The following is a 7,966-nucleotide window of genomic DNA, read 5'->3' on the forward strand; positions in this document are numbered from 1 at the left end:
GAGATGGGGAGATGGGGGGAGATGGGGGAGATGGGGAGGGAGATGGGGGGAGATGGGGAGATGGGGAGGGGAGATGGGGGGGAGATGGGGGGAGATGGGGGGAGATGGGGGAGATGGGGGGAGATGGGGGGAGATGTGGGGAGATGGGGGGAGATGGGGGGGGAGATGTGGGGAGATGGGGGGGAGATGGGGGGGAGATGAGGGGAGATGGGGGAGATGGGGGGAGATGGGGGGAGATGGGGGGAGATGGGGGGAGATGGGGGAGATGGGGAGATGGGGAGATGGGGGGGAGATGGGGGAGATGGTGGTAGAGGGGAGATGGGGGGAGTTGGGGAGATGGGGGGAGATGGGGGGAGATGGGGGGAGATGGGGGAGGGAGATGGGGGGAGATGGGGGGGAGATGAGGGGAGATGGGGGGAGATGGGGGAGATGGGGGGAGATGGGGGAGAGTGGGGGAGATGGGGGGGAGATGTGGGGAGATGGGGGAGATGGGGGAGATGGGAGGGGGGAGAGATGGGGGAGATGGGGGGGAGATGTGGGGGAGATGGGGGGAGATGGGGGGGAGATGGGGGGAGATGGGGGGAGATGGGGGGAGATGGTTGAGATGGAGATGGGGGAGATGGGGGAGATGGGGGGAGATGGGGGGAGATGGGGGGAGATGGGGGGAGATGGGGGGAGATGGGGGGGGAGATGGGGGGAGATGGGGGAGATGGGGGGAGATGGGGGGAGATGGGGGGAGATGGGGGGAGATGTGGGGAGATGGGGAAGATGGTGGGGAGATGGGGGGAGATGGGGGGGAGATGGGGGGAGAGGGGGAGATGGGGGGGAGATGTGGGGAGATGGGGGTGGGGAAGATGGTGGGAGAGGGGGGGGAGATGGGGGGGAGATGAGGGGGAGATGGGGGGGAGATGGGGGGAGATGGGGGGAGAGTGGGGGGAGATGGGGGAGATGGGGGAGATGGGGGGAGATGGGGGGAGATGGGGGGGAGATGGGGGGGAGATGGGGGGAGATGGGGGGAGATGGGGGGAGATGGGGGAGATGGGGGAGATGGGGGAGATGGGGGGAGATGTGGGGGAGATGAGGGGGAGTGGGGGGGAGTGGGGGAGATGGGGGGAGATGGGGGAGATGGGAGGGAGATGGGGAGATATGGGGGATATGGGGGGAGATGGGGGAGATGGGGGGGAGATGGGGGGAGATGGGAGGGGAGATGGGGGGAGATGGGGATGGGGGAGATGGGGGGAGATGGGGGGGAGATGAGGGGGAGATGTGGGGAGATGGGAAGATGGTGGGGAGATGGGGGGGAGATGGGGGAGATGAGGGGGAGATGGGGGGGAGATGTGGGGGAGATGGGGGGGAGATGGGGGGAGATGAGGGGAGATGGGGTAGATGGGGGGTAGATGGGGGGGAGATGGGGGGAGATGGGGGGGAGATGGGGGTGAGATGTGGGGGAGATGGGGGGAGATGGGGGGGATGGGGGGAGATGGGGGGGAGATGGGGGAGATGGGGGAGATGGGGGGAGATGGGGGGGAGATGGGGGGAGATGGGGGGAGATGTGGGGGGAGATGGGGGGGAGATGGGGGGGAGATGGGGGGGAGATGGGGGAGATGGGGGGAGATGGGGGAGATGGGGAGGAGATGGGGGGAGATGGGTGGGAGATGGGGGGAGATGTGGGGAGATGGGGGAGATGGGAGTGATGGGGGAGAGATGTGGGGGAGATGGGGGGGAGATGTGGGGAGATGAGGGGAGTGGGGGGGAGATGGGGGAGATGGGGGGAGATGGGGGGAGATGGAGGGAGATGGGGGGAGATATGGGGGAGATATGGGGGATATGGGGGAGATGGGGGAGATGGGGGGGAGATGGCGGGAGATGGAGGGGAGATGGGGGGAGATGGGGGGAGATGGGGGAGATGGGGGAGATGGGGGGGAGATGGGGGGAGATGGGAGGGGAGATGGGGGGAGATGGGGGAGATGGGGGGAGATGTGGGGGAGATGTGGGGGAGATGTGGGGGAGATGGGGGGAGATAGGGGGAGATGGGAGGGGAGATGGGGGGAGATGGGGGGAGATGGGGGATGGGGAGATGGGGGGGAGATGGGGGGGAGATGGGGAGGAGATGGGGAGGAGTTGGGGGAGATGGGGGAGAGATGGGGGGAGATGGGGGGGAGATGGGGGGAGATGGGGGGGAGATGAGGGGGAGATGGGGGGAGATGGGGGAGAGATGGGGGGGAGATGGGGGGAGATGGGGGGAGATGGGGGAGATGGGGAGATGAGGGGAGATGGGGGGGAGATGGGGGGGAGATGGGGGAGATGGGGGGGGAGATGGGGGGGAGATGGGGGGGAGATGGGGGGAGATGGGGGAGATGGGGGGGAGATGGGGGGAGATGGGGGGAGATGGGGGGGGGAGATGGGGGGGAGATGGGGGGAGATGTGGGGGAGATGTGGGGGAATGGGGGGAGATGGGGGGAGATGGGGGAGATGGGGAGGAGATGGGGGGAGATGGGGGGGAGATGGGAGGGAGATGTAGGGGAGATGGGGGGAGATGGGGGAGATGGGGGAGATGGGGGGGAGATGGGGGGGAGATGGGGGGAGATGGGGGGGAGATGGGGGGGGAGATGGGGGGAGATGAGGGGGAGATGGGGGGGAGATGGGGGGAGATGGGGGGAAGATGGGGGGAGATGGGGGAGATGGGAGGGAGATGTGGGGGAGATGGGGGGGAGATGGGGGGAGATGGGGGGAGATGGGGGGAAGATGGGGGGAGATGGGGGAGATGGGAGGGAGATGTGGGGGAGATGGGGGGGAGATGGGGGGAGATGGGGGGGAGATGGGGGGGAGATGGGGAGATGGGGGGAGATGGGGGGAGATGGGGGAGATGGGGGGGAGATGGGGGGGGAGATGGGGGGAGATGGGGGGAGATGGGGGGGAGATGGGGGGGGAGATGGGGGGAGATGGGGGAGATGGGGGGGAGATGGGGGGGGAGATGGGGGGAGATGGGGGGAGATGGGGGGAGATGGGGGGGAGATGTGGGGAGATGGGGGGGGAGATGGGGGGGAGATGGGGGGGAGATGGGGGAGATGGGGGGAGATGGGGGGGAGATGGGGGGAGATGAGGGGGAGATGGGGGGAGATGGGGGGAGATGGGGGGAGATGGGGGGAGATGGGGGGGAGATGGGGGGATATGGGGGGAGATGGGGGGAGATGGGGGAGATGGGGGGAGATGGGGGGAGATGGGAGGGGAGATGGGCGGAGATGGGGGGAGATGGGGGAGATGGGGGAGATGGGGGGAGATGGGGGGAGATGGGGGGAGTTGGGAGGGGAGATGGGGGGAGATGGGGAGATGGGGGGGGAGGTGGGGGGGAGATGGGGGGAGATGTGGGGGAGATGTGGGGGAGATGGGGGGAGATGGGGGGAGATGGGAGGGGAGATGGGGGGAGATGGGGGGAGATCGGGGAGATGGGGGAGATGGGGGGAGATGGGGAGGAGATGGGGAGGAGATGGGGGAGATGGGGGAGAGATGGGGGGAGATGGGGGGAGATGGGGGGGAGATGGGGGGGAGATGGAGGAGATGGGGGGGAGATGGGGGGGAGATGGGGGGGAGATGGGGGAGATGGGGAGATGGGGGGAGATGGGGGGAGATGGGGGGGAATGGGGGGGAGATTGGGGGGGGAGATGGGGGGAGATGGGGGAGATGGGGGAAAGATGGGGAGGAGATGGGGGGGAGATGGGGGAGATGGGGGAGATGGGGGGGAGATGGGGGGGAGATGGGGGAGATGGGGGGAGATGGGGATGAGATGGGGGGGGAGATGGGGGGAGATGGTGGGGAGATGTGGAGGAGATGGGGGGAGATGGGGGGCAGATAGGGGAGATGGGGGGAGATGGGGGGGGAGATGGGGGGAGATGGGGGGGAGATGGGGGGAAATGGGGGAAATGGGGGGAGATGGGGGGGAGATGGGGGGGAGATGGGGGGGAGATGGGGGGGAGATGGGGGGAGATGGGGGTAAGATGGGGGGAGATGGGGGGAGATGGGGAGATGGGGGGAGATGGGGGGGAGATGGGGGGGAGATGGGGGGGAGATGGGGGGAGATGGGGGGGAGATGGGGGGAGATGGGGGGGAGATTGGGGAGGGAATGGGGGCGAATGTGGGGGAGATGGGGGGGAAATTGGGGGGGAGATGGGGGGGAAATGGGGGAAATGGGGGAGATGGGGGGAGATGGGGGGAGATGGGGGAGATGGGGGGAGATGGGGGGAGATGGGGGGGAGATTGGGGGGATTGGGGGGGAATGGGGGGGAGATGGGGGGAGATGGGGGGGGAAATTGGGGGGGAGATGGGGGGGAGATGGGGGAGATGGGGGGAGATGGGGGAGAGATGGGGGGGAGATGGGGGGGAGATGGGGGGGAGATGGGGGGAAATGGGGGAAATGGGGGAGATGGGGGGGAGATGGGGGGGAGATGGGGGGGGAGATGGGGGGGGAGATGGGGGGGGAGATGTGGGGGACATGGGGGGAGATGGGGGGATAATGGTGATGATGATGGTGATGTTGGTGGTGATGATGATGGTGATCATGGTGATGGTGTTGATGATTGATGATGGTGATGATGATGGTGATGATGATGGTGGTGATGATGGTGGTGGTGATGATGATGGTGATGGTGGTGATGATGATGGTGGTGATGATGATGATGGTAATGATGGTGATGATGATGGTGATGATGTTGTGATGATTATGGTGATGATGTTGGTGATGATGATGGTGATGATGGCTGATGATGGTGATGGTGATGATAGTGATGATGATGATGATGGTGATGATGTTGGTGATGATGATGGTGATGATGATGGTGATGATAATGGTGATGATGGTGGTGATAGTGATGATGGTGATGATGGTGATGATAGTGATGATAGTGATGATCATGATGATGGTAGTGATGATAGTGATGGTGATGATGATGGTGATGATAGTGATTATGATGGTGATGGATGATAGTGATCATGGTGATGATAGTGATGATGATGATGGTGGTGATGATTCCTCACCGCAGTCCTGCAGAGTTGTTGCTCATTGCTGACGGAATGATCGCCCACTGCCCCTGTCACGGCCTTTATAGCGGCACACACAGACAAAGGTCCCCCGTGTAGCCTCTAGCAGGCTGTAGGGGCAAGTGCTGTGAGTAGCAGCAGCAGTGCCTATAGACACACAGACAAAGGTCCCCCGTGTAGCCTCTGTAGGGGCAAGTGCTGTGAATAGCAGCAGGAATAGCTATAAACACACAGACAAAGGTCCCCCGTGTAGCCTCTGTAGGGGCAAGTGCTGTGAGTAGCAGCAGCAGTAGCTATAAACACACAGATAAAGGTCCCCCGTGTAGCCTCTGTAGGGGCAAGTGCTGTGAATAGCAGCAGGAATAGCTATAAACACACAGACAAAGGTCCCCCGTGTAGCCTCTGTAGGGGCAAGTGCTGTGAGTAGTAGCAGCAGTAGCAATAAACACACAGACAAAGGTCCCCCGTGTAGCCTCTGTAGGGGCAAGTGCTGTGAGTAGCAGCAGCAGTGCCCTATAGACACACAGACAAAGGTCCCCCGTGTAGCCTCTAGCAGGCTGTAGGGGCAAGTGCTGTGAGTAGCAGCAGCAGTGCCCTATAGACACACAGACAAAGGTCCTCCGTGTAGCCTCTAGCGGACTGTAGGGGCAAGTGCTGTTAGAGAGCAGCACCTTTCAAGGCCGGCACGGCACACGAGGGGGTGAGTGACCAACACCACGCCCGGCCGCCTTTGTCTCCCCAGTTGCGATGTTTACACATCGCACCAGGTTCTAATTTGAGGCTAGGTCGACCTAAGGGAGGCCCAGGACCGGATCGAATAATCGTCACTGGTGTTGGCAGTGAGCGGGAGTCGACCCCGGGTTATCAGGTTATCACTACCCCACTACCGCTCCCACCCACTCACCCACCCACCAACCCACTCACCCACCCACCACCCACTCACCCCTCACTCACTCACTCAGCCACTCACTCACTCACTCACCCACTCACTCACTCACCCACTCACTCACTCACCCACTCCTCACTCACCACTCACCCACTCACTCACCCACTCACCCCCTCACTCACTCACTTACCCACCCACTCACCCACTCACCCTCTCACTCACTCACTCACCCACCCACCAACCCACTCACCCACTCACTCACTCACTAACTCACCCTCTCACTAATTCACCCTCTCACTCACTCACCACCCACCAACCCACTCACCCACTCACCCACTCACTCACTCACTCACCCACTCACTCACTCACTCACCCACTCACTCACTCACCCACTCACTCACTCACCCAATCACTCACCCACCCACTCACCCACTCACTCACTACCCACCCACTCACCCACTCACCCTCTCACTCACTCACTCACCCACCCACCAACCCACTCACCCACTCACTCACTCACTAACTCACCCTCTCACTAATTCACCCTCTCACTCACCCACTCACCCACTCACCCACTCACTCACTCACCCACTCACCCACCCACCAACCCACTCACCCACTCACCCACTCACTAACTCACCCTCTCACTCACTCACCCACTCACTCACCCACTCACTCACTCACCCACTCACTCACCTACTTACTCACTCACTCACTCACCCACTCACCCACTCACTCACTCATCCACTCATTCACTCACCCACTCACTCACTCACTAACTCACCTTCCCACTCACTCACTCACCCACTCACTCAATCACCCACCCACCAACCCACTCACCCACTCACTCACTTACCCACTCACTCACTCACCCACTCACCCAATCACCCACCCACCAATCCACTCACCCACTCACTAACTCACCCTCTCACTCACTCACTCACCCACTCACTCACCACTCATTCACTCACCCACTCACCGACCCACCAACCACTCACCCACTCACTAACTCACCCTCTCACTCACTCACTCACCCACTCACCCACTCATTCACTCACCCACTCACCCACTCACTCACCCACTGACCCACCAACCCACTCACCCACTTACTAACTCACCCTCTTACTCACTCACCCACTCACTCACTCAGCCAATCACCCAACCACCAACCCACTCACCCACTCACTAACTCACCCTCTCACTCACCCACTCTCCCACTCACCCTCCAACCAACCCACTCATTCACTCACCCACTCACCCACTCACTCACTCACCCACTGACCCACCAACCCACTCACCCACTTACTAACTCACCCTCTCACTCACTCACCCACTCACCCACTCACTCACTCACCCAATCACCCACCCACCAACCCACTCACCCACTCACTAACTCACCCTCTCACTCACCCACTCTCCCACTCACCCTCCAACCAACCTACTCACTCACTCACCCACTCACCCACTCACCCTCTCACTCACTCACTCACCCACCCACCAACCCACTCACCCACTCACTCACTCACTAACTCACCCTCTCACTAATTCACCCTCTCACTCACTCACCCACCCACCAACCCACTCACCCACTCACCCACTCACTCACCCACTCACTCACTCACCCACTCACTCACTCACCCACTCACTCACTCACCCACTCACTCACTCACTTACCCACCCACTCACCCACTCACCCTCTCACTCACTCACCCACCCACCAACCCACTCACCCACTCACTCACTAACTCACCCTCTCACTAATTCACCCTCTCACTCACCCACTCACCCACTCACCCACTCACTCACTCACCCACTCACCCACCCACCAACCCACTCACCCACTCACCCACTCACTAACTCACCCTCTCACTCACTCACCCACTCACTCACCCACTCACTCACTCACTCACCCACTCACTCACTCACCTACTCACTCACTCACTCACCCACTCACCCACTCACTCACTCATCCACTCATTCACTCACCCACTCACTCACTCACTCACTAACTCACCTTCCAACTCACTCACTCACCCACTCACTCAA

General features: G+C 62.0%; 1 protein-coding gene across 1 annotated transcript in view; it reads right to left on the reverse strand.

Moving 5' to 3' along the window:
* LOC116957096 (aquaporin-4-like) overlaps nt 1-5,276 on the reverse strand; it is a 24,551-nt gene extending 19,275 nt beyond the window's left edge. The window contains exon 1 of the mRNA XM_076055118.1: nt 5,032-5,276. The gene's annotated coding sequence lies outside the window, so the exon portion shown is untranslated. The remainder of the gene's footprint in view (nt 1-5,031) is intronic.
* Nucleotides 5,277-7,966: the final 2,690 nt, after the last annotated feature.

Source organism: Petromyzon marinus, chromosome 69 (assembly GCF_048934315.1).
Source record: "Petromyzon marinus isolate PM22_M1 ecotype Great Lakes invasive population chromosome 69, UKy_Petmar_22M1.pri1.0, whole genome shotgun sequence".
Taxonomy (NCBI): Eukaryota; Metazoa; Chordata; class Hyperoartia; order Petromyzontiformes; family Petromyzontidae; genus Petromyzon; species Petromyzon marinus.